This window comes from Neofelis nebulosa, chromosome 1 (genome assembly GCF_028018385.1).
Source record: "Neofelis nebulosa isolate mNeoNeb1 chromosome 1, mNeoNeb1.pri, whole genome shotgun sequence".
NCBI classification, from domain to species: domain Eukaryota; kingdom Metazoa; phylum Chordata; class Mammalia; order Carnivora; family Felidae; genus Neofelis; species Neofelis nebulosa.
In genome coordinates this window covers 181784261-181799737 of record NC_080782.1, presented here as the reverse complement: position 1 = coordinate 181799737, position 15477 = coordinate 181784261, and the positions used below count along the sequence as shown (strand labels likewise).

The 15477-nt window shown below is 35.3% G+C and overlaps 1 long non-coding RNA gene across 3 annotated transcripts in view; it reads right to left on the bottom strand.

The window, feature by feature from the left end:
- LOC131483694 (uncharacterized) overlaps positions 1-15477 on the bottom strand; it is a 103931-nt gene that overhangs the window by 44353 nt on the left and 44101 nt on the right. The window contains exon 3 of one of the 3 annotated variants that reach the window (XR_009247882.1): positions 11030-14148. The exons of the other annotated variants lie outside the window; for them this stretch is intronic. This is a non-coding gene — a long non-coding RNA (uncharacterized LOC131483694). Of the gene's footprint in view, positions 1-11029; positions 14149-15477 lie in introns of those variants that run through there. 3 annotated transcript variants of the gene reach the window in all.

The window sequence follows — 15477 nt, the reverse complement described above, 5'->3', positions numbered from 1 at the left end:
TTTTATTATTAGTTATTGTTCTTAATCTCTTGAAGTGCTTAATTTACAAGTTAAACTTGATCATAGATGTGTATGTGGAGAAAAAACAGAATATAGAGGGTTCTGTACTATCTGTGGTTTCAGGAATCCAATGGGAGTCTTGGAACATACCCCCAAGATAAGGGGAGACTACTGTAAATAAAATTTTGGAGAAGGCAAAACTATAGAGACAGTAAAAGATCAACGGTTGTCAGGGGTACATAAGGAGATAGGATTGAATAGGCAGAGCTCAGGGGATTTTTAGGGCAGTGAACGTATTGTGTATGAATCTATAATGATGGGTACTTGTCATTACACATTTGTCCAAACCCATAGGATGTACAACACCAAGAGTGAGGTTGTAGGGAAACTATGGACTTTGGATATTAATAATGTGTCAGTGTGGGTTTGTCAATTGTAACAAATGTACCATTGTATGTGTAGTGTTGATTGTAGGAGAGGCTGTGCATGTGTGAGGGCAGGGTATATATGGGAAAATCTCTGTACTTCCCAGTTTTGTTGTGAACTTAAAACTACTGTAAATTTAAGTCTTTAAATATGAAAAAAATCAATTATTTTTAAAGCAATAGAAATAGCAAAAAGTTCCAACCACTGCTATGGTTATAGAATTTGTATTCTATGTATTTCTTAGCTACAATTTGTTTTGAAATATAGGCGATTTTGTTATTGTTGCTGTTCAGAGCACACATGGTAGATGCTAGGGAGATTTTCTTTAACACAAACCAGATAAAAATGTTCATTATGAAAAGAATTTAAAGGAGTTGTTCAAATTTGAAAAGCTTTCAAATGTCACACACAGTTTACATGAAATCATGAAAGGTGATTTATATTTTGCTATTGTTACATCACTAGTCACTTTATTTTCTTAAGAAAACAGGATGATCATAAAAGCAAAAGATCTACAGGCTTGTGACTGGCAGACAAGAGGCAAGTTGACAATAAAAATATGAAGTGGAAAGCAAACGGAATGCCTGAGGCTAGGTCCCAATAATACCCGAAGTGAGAAATTTCAGAAAACTTTATTTAATATAAGCATGCCAGGGTTGAGAGCCTCTAGAGGTATGCTTTTATGTCAGGCTTGAGGTACTTCCCCAGGGAATTCCCTAGAAAATTTAACAGTATGTTAAAGCTTAAACTGGTAGTCATTTAACTCAAATGCCCCTAAGCCCCTAAGGGAAAGGGAAATTTTAGGAATTAGCTTGTGCGTAGTGAAAGGAGACTCAGGAATTAAAACGTTGAAACTTATTCAAGACAATCTAGCCCTGATCATTGCTCAATACATACTTCTAATTAAATGTCAACAGTGGCATTCCAAAACATCTTTGTGGGATATCAAAGCATATAGGAACAAGGCAAGAGGTTGTCTGGCCAGTGAAAGGTAGTAGAATATGCCACTCCAAATGCCATCTCTGTAGGCCTGCAGCACATGCTAAAATGAACCACTTTGTCATGTTGATTATTTTGAGCTGTAGGCAACTGAAAAACAGCAAATGCAGGGAGAGGCTTTCTCTGAACTCCCCTTGTCTGCCTAAAGACACATCCTCCAAAAGGAACTCAAATGTCATAAATCCCCTCTGCAGGAGATTCATCAACCAGAGAAAACTGACTTTTATCACAGGAGAGGAGACTAGATGTCTGCACCACACCCTGACGTACTGTCCCAATCTATTCTACCTCCCATCTATTCTAAGGGCCTATTCATCTTCTCTGAAAATCATTCACTCTTCCCTAAGAAGCCTACATCCTTCTCCCTTTGCCTCTTAAGATAGTATTTAAGCCTGAATTCTAAGCCACCTTGGGGAGTTACTCATTTTCTTCTGCATAATTCCCATGTACACTTGAGGTTCCATGTTAACAAACTTTTGTTTTGTGGTTTTGGTTTTGTTTTCTCTTGTTAAGCTGTCTTTTATTACAGGAGTCTCAGCTAAGAACTCAGAAAAGTAGAGAAAAATTATTTCTCCTTCCCTACACCATCAATCATATTTAAAATCTAAAATTCTAAAAGTTTATTCACCATTTAAAACCAAACGTATAAGAAGGTAGAGAATATGAGAAAAGAGAAACCCATATACCAGAGAGTAATTTTTTTAACCATACAAACACAATATTAAGTACCGTTGAAAAGAAGAATTGTAGTGAGCCATTTTTGTATTTCTAAGAGCTGCAAGCTGAATAAAAGTAATGTGAAACTATTAAATGAGATGACCTGACCTGCTAAAAGCAATTTAAATCTCACTAAAGGAAACATTCAGCACTTTTCACATGTAGATAGAAATAGTTGTCTTCCAAAGGGTCAGTTATGTTACAAAGACTAAAACATATGGGGGAATATCAGAAAATTGCCCTTCGGATACTAAATGGAGAACATTATAAATGACCTTGTGCCTAGCGAATTGAGTCTGAAAAGATTCAATCAGCTGGCACTGGTGAGCATAATACAATTTTTTAAAACTTTAATACCTAGTTATTTTCAGCCAGAAGGCAATTATTTTTTTCCTGGTAGAGTAGGCATTTTGTGGATCCTGTTTTAATTTGTGACTCCAGAATATATCAGTTTTTTGAATTCCAAATTTGACCAAAACCTGTCATGAATAAATACATTGATATACTTACCCTGAATATATCATAGCTTATACATAGAAATATATATGATGGAAAATTATTTTGTTTGGTGTCAAGTAATATATTGATAGTCTATAATTCAAATTATGAGAAAGTAGTGTTCATTAAAAATTTATTCTAAGGGAAAGGTAAAATAATGGGTTGTAGTTGTAAAATACATAATTAAATAGCTACTCAGGACAAGAATCAGAAGGAAAAAAAAAGAGCAAGAGAAATGAAAACATTTCTTGACAAATACCTATTTCATAGTGGATCTGCAAAGCTAATTGTGAAAGCTTTCTTCATCTACATGAAAACAGCAAATATCAAATACTGGGTTTCTCTATTTTACATATCCTCATATTTTATGTATGGCGAAGTATGCAATGTGAAATACATTTACCCCCTCTGAGACATGTCTAGCTCTTTCAAGTTCAAATATGCATCCTAGATTATGTTTCTAAAAGTGTTTACTGTTTTGAACTGATTCATGTGATATCTTAAAACAAATGTCACTTTATTCAGGATACCAGACTATAACCTCTTAAGGGCAAAGTATTTTGTACATATCCAGGAGACGTGGGACACAGGAGACATTCAATATTTATTGGTTGAATGTAAACAGTATATTAATTAATTTTAAAATATGTAAAGATTGTCTTATAATATTAATGTTTCTATTTTTACTCTGAGAGTTTATCTGAGAAGATATATCATCATGTAATAACAGAAAAAATGAATTAGGATGGTTTCACTCCTGATAATTATTACCTAGGGGACATTGGGCAAGTCACATAGCCATTTGAATTTTAGTTTCCTTATTTCTAAAATGTAGTTCGTATTTATTTTTTTTAATTCTATTCTGTCTTCCCTGGGTTCTTATGGGTATATGTGTAAAGTTACCTTTTAACCAAAAGCTCCAATATTTTTTGGAGAAAATACTCAATTTGAAGATCTTTGAAATTAAAGCTTAAAGTACAAAATTTTTGAAAATCTTCATTTTTTATTGCACAGAATAATTACATCTATGTGTTATGTAAAATTTATTTTTACCAACTATGTTGCCTGGTATAATTCTGAATGTAGTTATTTATTAAAAATATGCTTGCTTGGCATGTCTTCGAATGTTTGCCTGAGATTCAAAAGGCTGTTTTAGAACTAATTAATTTTATATACTTTCCCACATTTTGCCTCATCATGACTGATGTATTTGATAGCAGTTCCACAGTTTGAAGAAATAATACCAGATAAAATTCTAGTGTTATTATTCTGCCAGGTTATTTAGTACATCATGTACAAAATCTAACATTTTAGTTCCTGAAGTAACTTATGTAACCTTACACCCATAAACTTTTTTTACAAGCATAAGTACATAGAGACAAGTACATATTCATTCTCTTAGTTCTGCCTTTAAGTGACTGTATTCTTCACACAGCCCTGTGATTTTCTTTTATGAACTGCTATCCTGTTTGATTCTTAAAGACTTTCATACACAATAAACTTATTTGTTCCAAAATTTAAGCATGCTTTTGTAGGAGTGCAATGGAAGGGAAGATAAATGTCTGTGTTGCAAGAACAAACTTATCCATATCTCAATGAAACCTTAAAACTCATCAATCTGAACAAAAACATCTTCCCCTCCCTCTATTAATGGTGAAGCTCTTGGAGGCTTGGAGGGGGTTTAATTATTGCACTGCTGGCTAAAATAGTACATTTGACTAGTAATTATTCATATAATTATATTTGTTGAGTATCTTCTGTAAGCCAGACACAGGGCTAGCTGACAGGAGTAGATTGATAAATGAAAGAAACCTGATCCCTACCTCAAATGGTAACCCATAGTTTCCTGTGAAAGACAAATAGTATGCAAAGAATTAAACAACTAGCTGTAACTGTGGTAAATTCTATAAAGGACAATATTACATGCTTAGAAAATGTGTATTAGGACCATATGGCCTAGTCCTAATAGCAGGGAAAGTTTTCGTGGAAAAGTGGCATGTAAATTAAGATTTGGATTGATTCTTATTTTGTGATGGAGATTATTACAGATGCTTCTTTTAAAATGATATGTCATTTTCTTCCTCAGTTTTAATTGTTCTTTTATCCAAATTTAGTTATAAATAAACAATATAAAAATATTATTGGGGCGCCTGGGTGGCGCAGTCGGTTAAGCGTCCGACTTCAGCCAGGTCACGATCTCGCGGTCCGTGAGTTCGAGCCCCGCGTCGGGCTCTGGGCTGATGGCTCGGAGCCTGGAGCCTGTTTCCGATTCTGTGTCTCCCTCTCTCTCTGCTCCTCCCCCGTTCATGCTCTGTCTCTCTCTGTCCCAAAAATAAATTAAAAACGTTGGGAAAAAAAAAATTTAAATAAAAATATTATTATTTAGGTAAACCTTTAAGGATGCTATAATACTTTACAAAAGCATTAAAACCTCCATTCTCAGGAGCCAACAAAACAAAGAAATTTAAAAAAAAGAGGCAGATAAACTGCACCAGATTTGGTGTATCATTGCAGTGATGGACTTGGGAAATATCCTATTCCTGATTGTGAATTTAGACCGTTAACCAATACAATGATTCAATGATAATAATCAGCAGAAAGACCATAGATATTTAATAATTGACTCACTTAAATGTGTGCACCATTGGGGCGCCTGGATGGCTCAGTTAGTCAAGCGCCAGACTCTTGATTTCCACTCAGGTCATGATCTCATGGTATGCAAGTTCGAGCCCTGCGTGGGGCTCTGTGCTAATGCCACCCTGCTTGGGATTCTCTCTCTCTCTCTCTCTCTCTCTCTCTCTCTCTCTCTCTCTCTCTCTGTATGTCTCTTAAAAATAAATGAATAAACATAAAAACTGTATGCACCATTAACTTTACATAACATTTAAGATTAATTTTTCCTCTTTATCCTCAAAGTTAATTCTAGTTCCTGAAACGTGTGCATCGTATCTGTTTATGTACTCTGTTTGTAAATTGTTCTTTGCAGAAAACATACATTTTCTACCATTTTGAGTGGATTACATAGTTGTACTATCTTTGGATTTGTTCGTGAATGGTTTATTATGTGTTTGACAGTTTATATCCTTAGGACTATATGTTGACTTCATGTATTTAACATGAAAATCAAAATATTAATTATTTTATTTATCTAATTAATTATTTCATCACATGGATTTATTATATTCATTAAGAATTTGAACTCACTAAGTATGAATTAATTGGAGTTAACATTTGGATAATTTGCGAATCAAATTGTTTTATTTCACATGCTTTTTATTTAAGAATTTTAATTTTACATTGAAAGCGCTGGTGAAAAGCTTAACTTTTAAAATTAATTGATTTGCTATTATTTTAGAATAATCCAACAGAAATCATTTTTTTAATTTTGAAAGCCTTCACATAATTAATAGCTTTAGCTAATGGGCACGAATGACTAAAAATGGTTTTTCAAGTAAGTGCAGCAGTTAGGTGAGAAGACAGGAATAGCTTGAAGCACATTTGCATCTGGACGGAGAAAAAAATTGATTCATATTCTCTGCACTTGTTCTAATTCCTCATTTTCTCCTCCTCCTATATGAGGTTGATTAAATTATGCCCTAGTGACAAATAGTCTCTTTAAGCCGTCATTCATTTAATGGGATAAAATAGTCCTAATAAGGGATATGGGTCATTTGTCATCTTCTCCAAACTCCCATCTGTGTGAGGGGCTGTCCCATAGGATCTGCATGCTTGTGAGTCCTTGTGATGAAGGGAAAGTGCAGGCTGGGAGAGGGTGCTGGTGGATTACTCTCTTAGGTGGCTGACGGCATTATTAGAGAATATCAACGAATATGGTCAGGCTCTGTCTCAACCCTAAGACAGAGGAAGTCTCTGATCAAACAATCCATATGTTTGGGGGCTCTGCTTTCAGACCAATGGACTGGGAGCACTGCTTTAGGAATCAAAGCCATTTGCATGGATTTGAGATATGATTTTTAGTGAGTGGAGAAGGGTGGATTTAGTGCTTAGTTAGAAACATACTTAAGACAATAAATAGGAAAAAAAGGAACACAAAGAATTAGATAAAATGAGAGGAGATTCTAAAATCAATGGCAAATTTTGATGACCTATTATGTTCTCTGAATCAAGTCCAAGAGATTTTTAACTCAAATTAATTTTCATTGGATGTATACCATATACAAATAACTGTAATAAGCATACATCCATAAAACAAACAAACACAAAGCATGAACTCTCCTGGAGTTTATGATCTGCAGAAGAAAGCATACTTACAGAATAATCATTAGGCCAGAGTAAGAGCTATAGAGATTTACGCAGAGGCCATAAGCTTCATGATTATAGGAAATATGTCTCTTTGGTCATCAGTGTATCTCCAGGACCTGGCACTCTGTGGATTTACAGTGATATTCACTGAGTTAAAATGAAGATATTTGGGACACATTGTGATACCAAACTTTATACCATGCTAAGGAGTAATAGTAGGGCTGGGGATGGATATAAGAGATGGTACTTTTTCATCTTTTGAATATACAGTCAATTCAAAGGTGGCTTCTGAAGGCTTGACTGACACTGCCAAGCCCCCGTTAATGTCTGTTGTGCAGGATACTGCATTCGTGTTGACACATGCCTTCTTCCTGTCGTGTGGTGTCACTAGAGTAATCCCTGGTGTTATTCATAGCCTTGAGCTGACTTCTTTCATTTGTGGGTTCGTAAGACCACTCCTTTACCATATTTGGCTACACACTTTAATATAGCTCATAAAAATTCTAACTTATCTATCAATTTTATACCAATTTTTTATAACAATTTTACTAACAACCTCATTTTTGTTAAGTCCAATTGCTCAAGCAAATGTTCTTGAGCAGGAGCTGAGAGAAAAGCGAAGTGATAGAATCAGAGCCTTGCAGAACAATACGATCTGAAATCAGATGTTCCTTTGCATCCTCTTTGGTCTTGGGTCCTTCCATTTGTGTTGTTTTATCTATTTATTTATGTATTCATTCATTCATTCATCCATTCATTTTACTTTTCCGGGACAAAAATTATTTATCTTGTCACCATAGGTGGGCGATAGATGGTCCATGAACACTTTGAAAGATACATAGAGATTAATATGAATATTTTATGAAGAAGAGTAGACAAGGATATTATAACTTTCTCAGGATTTCTGTGATTCGAAATTTAAGAAGTAAAAGGAATGAAAGAAGAAGTAAAGGAAGAAAAGGAAGAAGGGAAGGGAGGGGTGGTCCAGAAAAGAAAACAGCCACAGAATATAAGAAAGCCTATACAGGATAAAGTAAACATTTTAAAATATGATGTGATCAGTTATAGCAAATATCTCCAAGTTTTAGCTAAATCTCAAGTAAGAAGGTTATTTGTGAAATTTAAAGCAATTTCACCAAAGGTGAGAGGAATGTTATTGAAAGGAATTAAAAAATGTAAGTTATTATATCACTTTAAAATATCCCTTCAGTCACTTTTTATTATTAAGAAATAGTTCAGTTATGATCAGGTAATTCCCATTTTTTTGTATAGGAAAACAGCATTTTAGAAGAGTTTAAAAACTTATTCAGGATGTGTATGAAAATGTAAAGCCAGAAACAGAACTCTAGTCATGTGACCAGTAATTTCTTACTCATATCACTACAACTCTCATCCTGTTATTACAGTTAAATTTGGTTTATTCACATTTTTCTTTGGTTTAATTCACTTTACTTAAATTCACAGTAACTTTCACTATTGGGAATGTGTGCCAAAAGACAGTCCACTTTTTTGGCTGTACCGATATGAACAGACTGCTTCTTTGATAAAACAGAACAAATCAAAAGAAAAAAAAAAAAAGCACGACTTGATCAATGTACACTTGGGAGAAGTTCACAGTGCACAAATATAACTTTAAACCAGGTATTCAAACTTGTACAAATGAAACCTCAGTAGCATTCACTCCATTGAAGATAAAAATCAATAAAATATGTTTAATCTGGAAGAACTGTGCCTCTTTGATTGTGTTACTTCAAAAGGTGTTGAAATTATGCAGAAGCAACAGTTTCATACATTTTTAAACTATTTTCAGAAGTTATGCTCTGGGATTATCTGTTCTTCTTCAGGTTTTTTGAATCATTATCCAAAATGTTTAGTAGTTTTCATCTTTCATCCTCCTGCCATGACAGTTACTTTATGACATAGTTAGACACTTGCTCCAGGCATGGCTTTCCTCATGAGTAAGCTGACACCTAAGAATTATTTTAAAGATAACAGGTAGGCCATCTTTGTTTAAAAAAAATATCTTCATTCCTTGTGACAAATACTTGGATTCCATTAAATCATTTACTCAAATTAAACATTGCTAGAAATGAAAACTGATGGGCACATTTACAAATCATTTGTCTACCAGCATGAAAGAGTACACGTATTTTTCCCTGAAAATGTATCTTTTATAAGAATTAGGAGGCCTGGCATATGTGGAGAATGGGGTTGGAAGTTATTTCAAGGTTTAGTGTGTTTTTGAAAGCTATGAGGTATCAATCAGCCACACACACAGACACAAACACACATACACGCAAAGTCCACAAGACATTACATGGAACAGAAAATAAAATGAAAATGAAAACAGAATATGAACCGATGTTTTGATAATCTTATTATCATTTTATTAAAATTTTTCTAGTCTCCCCAAACTCCAAGAATTCGTTTCTTAAGAGCAATAAGCAATATCAACTCTATGGAAATAAGCAGGAAGTCAAGCATACAACAGACTTTGGATACACCCAATTTGTCAGCATTAATCCATTTTTATATAACTTTGTCAATTTAACTCATACACAAGATTTTTCAGAAGCTATAGAGTTTGCAATCCACGTTACCCTCACATTCTTCAGGACAGTACTGCAACACTGGTGTCATACCTCATTCTTTTTCTACTTCAGGGTTATCTTTATTTGGGTGTAACACCAGGCAGGAATGCTTTAATCACAAGTCACAGAAGAACTGAGTAACAGAAACTCATGATTTTCTCATGTAAGGAAGGAAAAACAGTTTCCCTCACTCTTTTGAATTCTTAGCTGTGAAACCTATAATAAAACCAGATTAACAAGAGAAAAGCAAACAGAAGATTGTTAACATGTACACCTAATGTGTACACAGTCAATATCCAGAAAAGAACAGGTGTAACTCTCTGAAGTGACTTACATTTAAGTTTAAATATCATCTTAATAAGGACAGGGGGGTGGGAGATGTACATAGACCTCTTGGGGGAGAGTAAATGATTTTTAAGAGACACAAATCACCCAGAAAGCAGATGGGAGATATGATGGCTTGTGACAAAGTCTGTCTAAGCGTGGTGTCCATTTCTGGTATCCTAGAAGCTGACTATGATGAGAGTCAATCTTCCCTGGTTGATGAAACTCTTGAGGAGGGGATTTATGACAACTTAGTTTCTTTTGGAGGATCTGTTTTTAGGCAGATAAGGGGCATTCAGAGAAAGCCATTTGCTCCATTTTTTTAAAGTGCCTACAGCTCAAAATAATCAGTACACCCAAGCAGCACATTCTGGGGGTGGGAGGCACATTTTCCTACCCTTCACTCACATAAAATTTTCAGGCAGTTGTTTGTAGTTTGGATGCAGCAGCCTTGCGAAGTAGTTAAGGTACCAGACATCCCGTATGTGTTTATTCTGAAATCCTCAGAGACTTGAAATTTGTTCTATTATTTCACGATCACATGAACATTGTAATTATCCTCTGTTATTGCATCCTTAAATCGTGTTCAAAGAGAAGAAAAAAAGTGGACTGCAGAAATTAGTTATCCTCATGATATGTCTGGTATCAGAAAGCAATAACTTCCTACAAACCACTGTCTATGCCCTGCAGATTTCCCTTTATGCTGTATTTGCCAGAACTTGGTCACGTGGCCACCCCTGGCTATAAGGGAAAGTGGATACATGAATATCTGGTAGAGGAGAATGGGCTTACTATAATTGCTCAAGATTCATCAAGATATATCCCTGTGGTGAGGGAATTAGTGACCTTAAATGAAACTGGGCTTTAGTTGGCAAGGAAGGGGAGAGAGAGCAGCTTAATGTTTACCACAAATGAATATAATTCTTTAGAGGAAACTGATGGTTTTCCATTCTAAATATTTGTGATATATTACTCTGTTCTCTTGAAACAAATATAAAATATGAGTAAATACATTGTCTCACTAAAATTTCAATGGTAAATAAAGCTGACCTAGTATTGAGGCTGTGGCAGGAGTGTTCTGCCATATCACTCCATCGCATTCCTTCATGGAGTTTTATTTCTTTGAGATGAGGAGACATCTGGATATATGCATTTCAACCAAGAAAGGAGAATGGTATTTATTTGCACCTACAATTTGTCAGCCAGTAAGATAGTAACTTGAACATATGTTTCACATTTAATTCTCAAAATAATAAGTTAGACATTTATGAGCATATACATTTTGCATAGCAATAAACTGAGATTCAGAAATGTTAAGTAATGCATCCTTATGTAATGTTTTATGAGTAAAAACATCAACAGACCTTAGAAGAGTTTCAATACATGAGTTCTTCTCACATCATTTGGAACACTTTCATATCACTGTACCAGATTTCACATTAATAGAGATTGTTTTTAGATCACACGTTTAATGATATCTGCTAAATGAATTAAGGTACGATTGGATATTGGTGCATAAACAAATATGAGCAAATAAGAAGATACGCTCCTTTGTTTGTTCATATGATAAATGACTTTTGAGCATGTAGTCGACTGTTTTAAACACTCCAAATACTAAAAGCAATAAAAATATATTTGATAAAATCCCTTTTCCAAAAGGCCTTCAGGTTAGAGAGGTAGACAAAGGGCACTGCCATTTTTCATAAATATTATGGAAGGTATGTTCTCATGGTAGCATCAAAACAATGAGAGTACCTTCTAAGCCTGCCATGTGCTTCTTGGTTATTTACATATCTGAACAGAGACAGCTCTGTGTGTGGCAAGGATGGGGTGGGGTGTGGAGTTGCAGGTGGGAGAGGGCACTATAGTGGTATGTCCTGGCCATGGCAAGAATACTTGAAAACAGAAAGAGGCTGGAGATTGCATGGTCTAGAGACCAGGAAACATTAGGATTTAAGTACAGCTCAAATATAACTAATACAAATAGGGATATGAGTATGGACAGGCATAGACGATCTAACACACTGTGCAGAGATTTTGGACTTTTATTTTTCAAGGTTATGTGAAATCACAGGAGTGAGCTCTATTATACTTGTTTATTAGCTAGATTATTCCTGGTGTTTAGTAGAAAATGGATATGTGGTTAATAAGAATATAGGCAAGGAGACCAGTTGCAGAAAAGTAGATAAAGGCTGTTGAAAATGACATGTGTGGGAGCGCCTGGGTGGCTAAGTGGGTTGAGCATCTGACTTCGGCTCAAGTCATGATCTCACGGCCTGTGAGTTCAAGCCCTGTGTCGGGCTCTGTGCTGACAGCTCAGAGACTGGAGCCTGCTTTGGATTCTGTGTCCTTCTCTTGCTCTGCTTCTCCCCTGCTCATGTTCTCTCTCTCTGTCTGTCTCTCTCAAGAATAAATAAACATTAAATATTTAAAAATAAAGAAAATGAGATATGGGGGTGGATTCAGAGAGGGTAAAATGTCTAGATATAGGAGACTATCTCCACAACTCTATTATGCTTATATTTATTATTATTTTAAAATATGTGTTATATGTGAGTTTATAACTCTACACTCTAGCACTGTTGTTGTTCTTGCATTAGCCCTAGCTCAGAGTTCCTGCTCAGGATCCTATGTGTGACTGAAACATAAGCAGTCACATCTTCATTAAGTTCTGAAAAATTCTCAGCCTTTAACTCTTGTAATGTTGTATTTCCCTCATTCTGTTAGTCTGAAATTCCTGCTCCACAAATTTTTGACAGAGACATTATGAGGCTTTCTAATCCTGCAGTAGATTTTCATAAGTATACTGTGATAAGCATTGAAATACCAAAATTATTTTTTAATTGTCAAGCGGGTAACTCTTGAAGAGGTGTATATTTTGATAATTTCTATTCTTCCCCTTTATGATAATATTAGGTCCCATATAATTTGGAGAGACGTCTAGAAGAGTTAGCGTTCTAACTTTTATTAGGAATTGGATTAGCACAATTTCAGCGCTTTGTAACATATAAACAATGGGCCCTACCATTATTTGAGCTTCTGCATAAAGGATATAGATCACGAAAATCTGACCAACTTCATGTCTACTTGCCTGGGGAAATAGTTTACATATATCAGAGTTGTGTTATTAGTGTGGTCATCCATTTTATTCTACTTGGGTCTAAGACCAAGTGCTAGTTCTGAACGAGTGCTGAATGTGTGGGTTCTTTTATAATCACATATGCAAATTTATAGAAGTAATTCACAAAATTTCAAGTTTACAAATATCATGTAATCAAGATACATACAGATTTCTCTACTCGGAATGAATAATATCAATCCACACAATTATTATAATGAAATGTGGTTTAAATAGTAGCCTCCAGAAAAGAGTTTCCAAGTGCAATTACTTGATATCCACCAGCACCACTACTCAACACCAATACTATGTGCTTCACCAAGCCATGTGTTTTAGGGTTAGAACATTCACCCGACATGATTTTATTTTTGTGAGTGCCAGACCCCTTTGCCTCTTCCTGAGATTTCTGTAATTTTCTGCAACCATAGGAAGCTTGGTATGGTTTTATTTTTAGCTCTAATATGTTTGCATATAATCTTTTGGTTTTCTGGGTCACTTATATTTTTCCCAGCTCTCTGGGCCTAAGAGCTAGCAAGAAGCAACCCCACTCCCCAACCTCCCCACACCCATACACACATGTATTTTCCTTGAAAGCCTATAGAGCCAGGGGCATAGTTTCCAACCACTGAATTAAGTCCTCTGTAATAGCCACTATTCTCTAGTAGTACCTGACAGAAAGTCGATGCAAACTAGCTCAAGTTCAAAATGAGATTTATTGGTCCACATATCCAGGAAGGGCAAAGGTGATACTGAGGTTGAATGGAACTGGAAAACTGAATGTCTTCAAGATTCTCTCTGCATTAGTCTTTTATGATTTCCTTCCTAGGTTATTTTAGCTGTATTTTAGAGCAGTCAAGGCTATCTGCATTAGGATATGTTGCTGGTAGTTCTGAATTCACACTAACAATTTCATGGCCTGCCAGGAAAAACCTTTCCCACTAGTTGTACTCACTAAACCTCGGAGAATGAATCAGGTATTCTAGTTTGGATCCTGTTCATCTCCTGAATTAGAGAAATGGTTGGCATTTTTTTAACAGAATAAGAATGGACGACACGTGAGACAAACCACACAAACACACAAGTGCACACACATGTGTGCTTACATGAGTTCAAGAAATCTCCAGCTCCATACTTCCAGAAATTATCAGATCTTCTGTGTCATCACCTTATGTTCTCTGGTTTGGTTTTCAATTTTCATTTACCTTTTGCATGCTGTAATACAAGTATTATAAAGGCTGTCTGTGGTGTGGGAACTTGTTTTAATAAAACATACCTTTCAGGAATACTGCTCTTAATATTAATGCTTCCTCAAACAATCCTTCCCTTTTATCCTATCATCTGTTACAGTGTCTTCCATGTAAATACAAAAGAGACTTGACTTTTGCCTACTCTCTTATTACTGACATTCCTACATACAAGGGTGCCAAATATAGCTGTGCAAGTTGGAAATGCCACATTTCTAGGGGGTGCTATTTACCTAGAGTATGAAGTAACTGGTTTCTCCATGAGTTCAAATATAATCAAATATTTATCCATTGTTATTGAAAATTGTTTAGTACAAGAATATAATCAACTCCAAATGTTGGGTATTTAAGCTTTCTATTGAACATTCTTAGCCTTTGATACTCATGATACTCAAAGTAAGTTAAAAAGTTATTTCACTTATTGCCCAGTATTGGGTCTCTCATTCTTATAATATGCCCAAGGTTAAGGTCTTACACTTGAGTTCTTGGGTCATACCTGTTAACAGATACAAACCTTGTAGGAATTAATATTAAAAGTATGAAGGCTAAAAAAATTCTTCCCAATCTTTCTTTATTTTCATAAGGGATAAAGGAACAACCAGTATCATCAGGAAATTCTACTAAGGCTGTGTTCATTTTTCTGTATTTCTGAACATTCAGTGAAACCCTGGGGATTTAAACATGAGTAGTGTTTTTGCTTTGTTTTATCAGCAACCTCAATATTTTCCAATGGCACTATAAAGCTAATAAGTAACTCAAAGAATACTCTGGAATATTTGTTTTCTCTGTTGTTATCATTTTCCTACTTAATAATGTAGCTTTTGGTAATTAGAACGTGGTGAAGATATGCACCATATAATTATTCAAAAAAGTTCTAGATTTGTACCTCAAATATACCTGTATAAAGTTTTCTGATCCAAAGATTAGATAGTTCCTTTATGTTTATTTTAAGAATTAGCCTCTTCAGGGCGCCTGGGTGGCTCAGTCGGTTAAGCGCCTGACTTCGGCTCAGGTCATGATCTCACGGTCCGTGAGTTCGAGCCCCGCGTCAGGCTCTGTGCTGACTGCTCAGAGCCTGGAGCCTGCTTCAGATTCTGTGTCTCCCTCTCTCTCTGACCCTCCCCGTTCATGCTCTGTCTCTCTCTGTCTCAAAAATAAACATTAAAAAAAATTTAAAAAAAAAGAATTAGCCTCTTCAAAAAGGTCAGATATTGACAAATGTCAGCAGGTATATCAAAGGTGTTCAACATCACGACTCATCAGGGAAATGCAAATTGAAACCACAATGGGCTATCAC